This window comes from Lolium rigidum, chromosome 5, assembly GCF_022539505.1.
Source record: "Lolium rigidum isolate FL_2022 chromosome 5, APGP_CSIRO_Lrig_0.1, whole genome shotgun sequence".
Classification (NCBI taxonomy): domain Eukaryota; kingdom Viridiplantae; phylum Streptophyta; class Magnoliopsida; order Poales; family Poaceae; genus Lolium; species Lolium rigidum.
Window position 1 is genome coordinate 218,202,011 of NC_061512.1, and position 9,063 is coordinate 218,211,073.

Sequence of the window (9,063 nt, forward strand, 5' to 3'; positions counted from 1 at the left end):
TGGGATCTGATGAATTGTTACATTATGATCAGTCTATCTATAAATTTTGTGAAGTTATTGTTGCTGCAATCTTGTTGTGTTTAATGCTTGTCACTAGTGCACGAGTGGCATGATCTTAGATTTAAGCTCTATACTTATTGCTTAGATTGTATCTACAAGTTGTTTGCACATGTCTATGTCCGGAACCCGAGGCCCCGGAGTGACAACGAATCGGGATAAGCTGGAGGGGAAGGCTTAGATATGAGGATCACATGTTTTCACCAAGTGTTAATGCTTTGCTCCGGTGCTCTATTAAAAGGAGTACCTTAATTACCGAGTAGATTCCCTTGAGGCCCGGCTGCCACCAGTTGGTAGGACAAAAGATGTTATGCAAGTTTCTCATTGCGAGCACGTATGACTATATATGGAAAACATGCCTACATGATTAATAGACTTGATGTTCTGTCTTAATGCTATTTCAATCCTATCAATTGCCCAACTGTAATTTGTTCACCCAACACTTGTCACTTGTTATTGGAGAGTTACCACTAGTGTAGATCGCTGGGAACCCCGGTCCATCTTTCATCATCAAATACTCATCCTATATGTCATTAGAAGTAGTATAAACTATTTTCTGGTGCCATTGCCTCTCGTATTACTCGTTCGTTGTTTCTACTGTTACTATTGCTCTCATATTACTGCTACTTTCACATCACCCCTGTTACTAGTACTTTTCCAGGTGCAGCTGAATTGACAACTCAGTTGTTAAGGCTTATAAGTATTCTTTACCTCTCCTTGTGTCGAATCAATAAATTGGGTTTTACTTCCCTCGAAAACTGTTGCGATCCCCTATACTTGTGGGTTATCAAACCCCAAGAGAAAGGTATGATGAGCACAACAGGAAGTTTTCCCTCAGTAAGAAACCAAGGTTTATCGACCAGTAGGAGAAAAACGTTCTCTCCCGAGGTGTTGCGAACCAACTCGTGGCAGGGCGCACTGCCGGCGTCAGCAGCAACGTGGAGACATGCACACAAACAACCAAGTACTTTGTCCCCAACTTTCAGCGAGGTTGTCAAACTCACTGGTTTTGCTGAAAACAAAGGATTAAACGAACCGTGTGGAAGAAGAATTGTTTGTAGAGAACAGAACATGAAAATATTGTAGAAGATTGCAATTAAAAGAAGAAGGACCAGGGTCCACAGTTCACTAGAGGCACCTCCCAATTAAAAAATATGTTGGGTAAACAAATTACAGATGGACAATTGACAAACAGAGATTCTACGCTAATGGTTGGTGAAGAATACATGCTATCAAAGTATGCGGGCATTACAACAATATACATAGACTGTAATCCAACTGCATCCATGACTAATAATCCACCTTCAGGATTGCATCCGCGACACCCTCCAGTATGAAGTTGCAAGCAATAGACTATCGCTTTAAGCAATGTGTCTAAAGTAAACGATGAAACTACCCTTGAATAGAACACTGTTGTTTTCTCCCTAGTAGCAACAACACATCTACAACCGTAGAGAACAAGGTCAATTCCCATGGTTAAATAGAGGCATGAACCCACTAGCGAGCATAAATACTCCCTCTTGGAGTCGCTAGCATCTACTTGGCCAGAGCATCTACTAGAAACGGAGAGCATGCAAGATCATAATAACATAATACATAATCTCAACCAAACCAATCTCTATATAAATCGGATCCACATCAAACTAACATGTAGCAATTACAAATAGATGATCTTGATCATGTTAGGCAGCTCACAAGATCTATACATGAAGCACAACAAGGAGAGGACATCCATCTAGCTACTGCTATGGACCCATGGTCCCGTGGAGGACTACTCACGCATCACCTCGGATTAAGACATGGCGATGTAGAGGCCTCCGGCGGTGATTTCCCTCTCCGACAGGGTGCCGGGATGGACTGTAGAACCCTCTCGAACTAGGGTTTCCGTGGACAGCGGCGTCAGAAATTTTCGTGGATGGAGGCTCTCGTTCATGGGGTTTTTCCGATACGAGGAATAAATAGGCGGAAGGGCGGAGCAAACGAGGCGACGAAGTGCCAGTACACGGGCCAGGCGCGGCCAAGGGTGGGGCCGTGCCTGCCCTATGTACTGCCACGTGGCAGCTCTCCTGCGCGTGTCCTTCTGGCTCTGTCTTCGTCCCGAAAAAATAAGACTTTGGGCTTTTGTTTCGTCCAATTCCGAGAAACTTTCATGTACAACTTTTCTGAAACACAAAAATAGCAGAAAACGAGAAGCGGCACTGCGGCACTGCGTTAATAGGTTAGTCCCAGAAAATCCTAAAAAGTGTGGAAAAGTGCACATAAAACATATAAGAATTGTAACAAAACAAGCATGGAGCATCAAAACTTGTAGATACGTTTGGGACGTATCAGGGGGGTGCGGAATTTCTGGCCCCCGAAAAATGGCTAAGAACTTAAGGGTCCAGACCCCCTGGATCCCCCCCGGAAATTTGGCTGGAAATTTCACTTTGCAGAGCAGAATTTCTGGTGGCGGGCGGAATTTCCGGCCCTATCTTAGGCTGGAAATTCCGGCCTGGTATTCCCCAATGGCTCGATTTTCTGGGGTTTTAAGTACCCCCTTCTTCCTCCTTGGGCTGGTCACTACTCACATTCTCTCTCCTCCATTGTAGTTCTTGAGTAGTTTGCTCTATCTCTCAATCCCTCCATGATTCGTGCCCCCATTTGCGGGAAAAAAAGAGGAGATCTAGATCTACATTTCCACCAATCAATATCATGTCTAACTGTCTAAGTGAGGAGAACACACTAGATCTAGATCTTGGAGTTCTTTGTGTTCTCCTATTTATTCTTCCTCTCATATTTCCCCAATAGCTTTTGTAGCTTTGTTGGAATTTGAGAGAGAAGGATTTTGAGCATCTTTGTGGTGTTCTTACCATTGCATTTGGTGCATCGGTTTGAGCTTTCGACGAAGATTCGTGGTGGTGAAAGCAACAAGGTTGTTTCTCTTGGGTTCTTGGAACCCTAGACGGATTCTAGGCCTTTGTGGTGATTTGTTGGGAGCCTCCAATTAAGTTGTGGATGTGTGCCCCAACCTTTGTGTAAGGCCCGATTTCCGCCTCGAAGGAAATCTCTCAGTGGAACCGTGACCTAGACCTTTGTGGCGAGGGTCACCGGAGAATAAGGTGAGGTGCCTTCGTGGCGCTCGGTGTGTGGTGTGACTACCGCATCTTGGGGTGAGGCCTTTGTGGCGTTCGTGTGCATCGAGCAACCACACCTCAAGATGAGGCCATTTATGGCGTTCGGGAGCACTAAGCCACCGCACCTCTCTAACGGACTTTAGCACTCCCAAGAGTGTGAACTTCGGGATGAATCATCGTCTCCCGTGTGCCTCGGTTATCTCTATACCCGAGCTCTTTACTTATGCGCTATACTTTGTGATAGCCATCGTGCTTGAAGTTACATATCTTGTTATCACATAGTTGCTTATATTGCTTAGCATAAGTTGTTGGTGCACATAAGTGAACCATAGTATATAGGCTTTGGGCTTGATAAAGTAAACACTAGTTTTATTCCGCATTTGTTAAGCCCATCTCGTAAAAGTTTTAAATCGCCTATTCACCCCCCCTCTAGGCGACATCCGTGTCCTTTCAGCAGCCCTCGGTGGTGGCGACGACCTGGAGGACTTCCCCGGGCAACACTTCATCGTCGGTCGCTCCGTCGAGGAGGACTACTGGCAGATGACGCTCGACCCGCGGCAGGCGGCGGTGTGGTCCGCCATGGACCACGGCAAGAACTTCAGCGACCTCGCCGGTCCTTCTTAGCCACCAGCGCCAAAAGAGGAGGAGGACGATTTGTCATGCGACGATGACGCGGACAACCTCGACTACAGCGCCTTCCGCGGGCACCGCTAGTTTTTTTTAGTTTATAGTTCAAATTCGAGTCACTTTTGTATAAAACTAGTCTAAATTCGCATGAATTTTGTTTTTTTTAATGTTTTTTACATTTAAATTCTATTGGGGGCTATCGTATGGGTGGCGTCGGTGTGGGAACACCTTCCCCAAATGAAGGATGCAATGCCGGCGCCCCTGCAAGCGCCTATTTGGGGAGCGCTGGTGGAGATGCGGTTACTCCCTAATATGAAAATAGTAACATAGATGAGTAACATATGCATATTACTACTCTATGTTAGAGCATCTCCACAGACGCCCCTGATAGCATTTTGGGGGCCGGCATCGAAAATGGGCTCACACCGGCGCGCCCCAAAAAACGCTGGCGGTTTTTCGAGCCCAATAGAAGTGTCGGCAACCCCGTGCTGGCCCCTTCGCGAAGGGCGCGAATCGGGCGCGCCAGCGCCTCGCGAGACGAAATTTGTTGGGCAGGGGAGCCGCCTGGCAATAATGCCGGGGCGCCGCGCGGGAGATCTCCCGCCACGACGCCGCGCGGGAGGTTTCCCGTCTGGCCGCCGGCCTATATTATCCCTCCTTCCCCGCCTCTCACTTCAGTAGTGCAAAAATCTAAACCCCGAATGTTCGATGCGTGGGACGAGGCGGCGCTAGAGGTGGCCGTAGAAGTCGTGAAGGAGGACCTGCAGCTCGCAGAGTAAGAGGCGTGGGAGGAGGCAGCGCTAGCGGCGACCGTAGAAGCATTTGCCGCAGACGATCGGCAAGTGCTGGAGGCGGGGCGGCGTCACCGGGACGAGGAGCGGCAACACCGGTGGGAGGTGCGCCGGCAGCAGGGGTGGGAGCAGCTTGCGCTGCGGTGGGAGATGCGGGAGGAGCAGCAGCGTCGGGATGAAGTCTACGAGCGGCGGCGCTTGGCGGAGATGCAGCTGCGGCTACGGAGGCAGGAGGTGGAGCATTGTTGGTGGCGGGAGGAGCTGGAACACCTGCTGCGTCAGGAGGCGGCGGCCGCGGATAGAGCGGCCTACTTGACGTTCATGGCGGAGAGAGTAGCGAGGGATCAACGACGGAGGAGCAGCAGAGAGAGCATCTGAGAGAGCAGCGGGGGATCGTCCACCTCCATAGAGCCCGGTAACCAGTAGGTAGTAGGTTAGAGATGAAGCAGGTTTCACATGTCATCCGGCATCGAGGAGTGAATAATGTTTTACTCGGATTTACCCTAAAATATTATTCATTCCTCGATCGTGAAGGACATGAAAATGAAACTATAAGAAAAATTTTAGTTTGTCTTTAACAAAATCCTATCGAAGCAGCCTGTTTGGAATCGCCGGTGTGGGAACAACACCTCCAAAAAAGGATGCAGTGTCGGCCCTTATACGGCTCTGTCGGCGCTCCTGCCGGCGCCTATTCGGGGACACCGGTGGAGATGCTCGTACTCTCCACTGGACTAGTCTAGCTCTCCTTCATCTTCTTTGGAGCGTTGGGATTTTATTGGTGTGCTTGACGTCGTGTACACAAACCGTCAGGCCCTTCCATGCCAACAAAAGGCTACAAAGTTCCTATTAATTGCAGACGTTTCGTTTTGTTGAATGCGGCAAAATTCGTAGTACTCGTTACATGTTATTAATTGATTCCACTTATGACCAGGTCATGGCAGCTATAAAGCACCTGACCCTTGTGGATCCATTGCACATCTACTACAAGGTAGTAGAAAGTAAGAAAGTCATAGATACAATCGCCGGAAATACAACTCCGATATAAATCCTCCTACAATACCTAGATTTTGTATTACATATAAAGGATGAAGACTGTTCAGGTGGTGCTCTTCTGCCTTGTTCTTTCTGTGCGTTGTTCAGGTATTTTCCAGGCATGCTTTTCTCTCTGTTGCACTATTCCATATGTATGAAGAAACATTTCCTCTTATCCTTTCTCTGCGGTTCAAATCAAGCAGGCATTGCGGCAATGGAGAGAGTGGATGGTGGATTAGATTTCCCTCACGGTTGTGATGTATACGCCATCCCCAAGGCATGTCCAAGCGTCAGGCGATGCGTGACACAGTGCAAAAAGAAACATAACTTAGGCACGGTTGAAGGTTTATGCGGTCCTGACGGATGCCGGTGCATAGTCTGCCCACTTCCTGCAAGGAATTAAGGATGGATACCGCTTGCTTCCCTTTATGTCTAAAGAAATACTGGTTGATTAATGTCTTATTTTCGTAGAGCCAACAAAATTGTATCGGTGTATCCTCAGTGTATCATGTAGTACTGTGGACCCGCAAGATGAAATACAATCCTGATAATTAATGTCTTATTTCTCCTAGTACCAACAACGTTGTATCGCTATATCCACAGTGTATCATGTATTAAGGACCCGTAAGACAAAATATCCTGATAATATATCGAGCACTCCCCGCGAAATGCATGATTAATTAATTGGGTACCACGGTCTGATATATTGTATAAAATACTTTTTCATCGCCAAAAAATGTAAGTGGCCATGTGAAGTTCTCGTGTATGGATTTTACTACTTTCCTAGATGCCATACATTTATCTACATACGCACTTATCTAGACGTGTTTAGTGTAGATATACATGTGACTGATAAACCTGCGATAATTAATATGAAACATGGGTAGTACATGTCAAATACATTACCAAACCATTAGGGCAACTCCACGGACAACCCTAAAGCCCCCCAAAAGGGTTTTGGAGGAGTTGGACCAAAAACGCTCCACAACCAGATGCCCAAACTGTGACGACACGGTAGGTGGTATGTTATTTGCTTCGACACTACCGTACCAGCCCCGATACGTATAACCTTCCGTTCCGGGAGTGCCGGCGTCTCACATAGTTTCCTCTTTGTACCTGCTTACAACACATCTGACAACCCTGCGGCATGGTCTCCTGAGTCTGACTTCTTCTCGGATCTTGAAGCTACAGCTGATAATGTGGTGAATGAGGCTTCTTCTGGTGCTCTCTCCTTCTCCAGGACATCGGGAGATAATGTGGCGATGGAAGTGGAGGCGCTTCCTGTTGCTCATGAAGGGACTAGTAGCCATACCACACTCAGATCTCTTCTGCTAGTTTCTGTTGCATGTTTACAGTTCACTGTCAGCAATTTCTCTGCCATGGTTCTTCTATTCAGCTGCAAGGTTTATACTATGTACACGGGCCTGGAGTTTGTGATAGACTTTGAACCTGTCCAGGGCTTGACCCTCTCTCTGGTTAGCGATGGCGTGCAGTTGAGTGCACTATTCAGAATAGCAGATAATTTGTATAAATACTGAAGCAATATCTGAAACAAAAAAAACATAGGAGCAAACATTTCTAGACTACTGCGCCACTTGCCAACAATTACATATATTACAACCACATAAGAGCAGAAGATAGTAAAAAACATTGGAAAATATAGTTCAGAAAGCTTCTGGTAAAACATTGAAAACAAATGGTCAAATGGATAGCGGCGACATGATCCTACGTGAGATGGCTTATTCTTAAGAAAGCGTATAAAAAACAGCTAGCACCACTTACTTTCAATATAGCGTGCCGAGCGCCTCACTTATTCATACCAAAAAACGAGTCGATATACTTAAATTGTTCATGATTAGTTGCTCAACTTAGTTGAGTTGAGCAAAGCTAGTCGACAGCCAAATTAAGTCTCATGTACTAGTCGAGCTATTACTCTATACTACTCTATGGATTAATAATCCACGAATGAAGGGAGACCAACTGCTTCAAAAAAGCTGGATATACCAACTATCTGACAAATCATGGATACTGAAAAGAGATCATCTACAAACCACAAAAAATGAACAACACAAAAAAAACACTACAGATCAAACTTCAGACCACTAACCTAACTACATAAAACCTTCCAACACACAATAAATCCTGTAAACTAAAACAGAGCACTTCGAACTTTATACTGAGAAAATATACATACAGCCTATTGTTCAAAATCATGCGACGAAATAAGCATAGTAGAAGGTGATCTGTCTACCTGGACCTGACAATTCCCATTTGGCCATTGACAACCTAAGGAAAGCATTTGTCAAAAAGGAAAAAAAAAAAAGAGAGAATGTCTGAGACAAGGTAAAATGCAATCGGTGTCTGTCGTTGCATATTCGACGGTACCCGGGAGGAGGGATCCTCATGAAGGGGGGAAGAAGTAGAGGCCATAGGGCGGAGAGCCATTGGGACGGTGTGATATGTTGCAAACATATCTATAATTTTTGAAGCTCCATGTTTATTTTATACCAATTTATATATGTTTTGTTTACACCTCGTGGCATTTTTATGTATTTTTTGGAACTAACCTATTAACAAGATGCCACAGTGCCAGTTCTTGTTTTCTGCTATTTTTTATTTCAGAAAAGTTGTACAGGAAATATTCTCGAAATTGGACGAAACAAAAGCTAAACCTCCTATTTTTCCCGACGCGAAAACGGAGTCCAAAGCAGAGACGGAGGAGTGCACCAGGGATTGCACACCATGCCTAGGTGTGGTGTGGTGCCCCCTGGCGCACACCGACCTCGCCCTTCCGCCTATAAGTTGCCTCTCGACGCGAAAACCCTAAATCAATCAGCCTCCGTCCACGAAAATTTTGTAGCTTCGCCACCATCGTAGACTAGTTTCGGGGGACAGAAGTCTCTGTTTCTGCACCCTACCGAGACGGGGAATTACCCCCGGAGTCATCTCCATCGACTCCACCGCCATCTTCATTGTTGTTGCTGACTCCCATGATGAGGAGGGAGTAGTTCTCCCCCGAGGTTAAGGGCTTCACCGGTAGCTATCACTACAAGAAACCCCCCACTATTGCAGTACATACTTTGCAACGGCTTAAATATGCGTTGTAAATTTTTTCTTAGATACGGATATGTACGTTGCAGATAGTATAGTATCCGTATGTAGTACAACAGGTTGCAATATGGAGTAGAAGTGAAGGTAAACAAAGACCAAATATTTTTGTTGATGGGTCTGTTCCCGCGCTTGTGCACTGGATAAACCGAAAAGCCCTCCTTAGATTTTTTTTTGTGGCGCTAAGTATTAGGAGACGCGCGAGATTTGGGGCTCTATATCAAGTCAGTTTTATTTCCTTTCCCATCTCATCTCTCCATTAAATTAGTCATCTTCTCGTCCCCTACGCCTATGCGTGGGCATACCTCGTGCCGGGCCAGAAAAAACACGAAGCT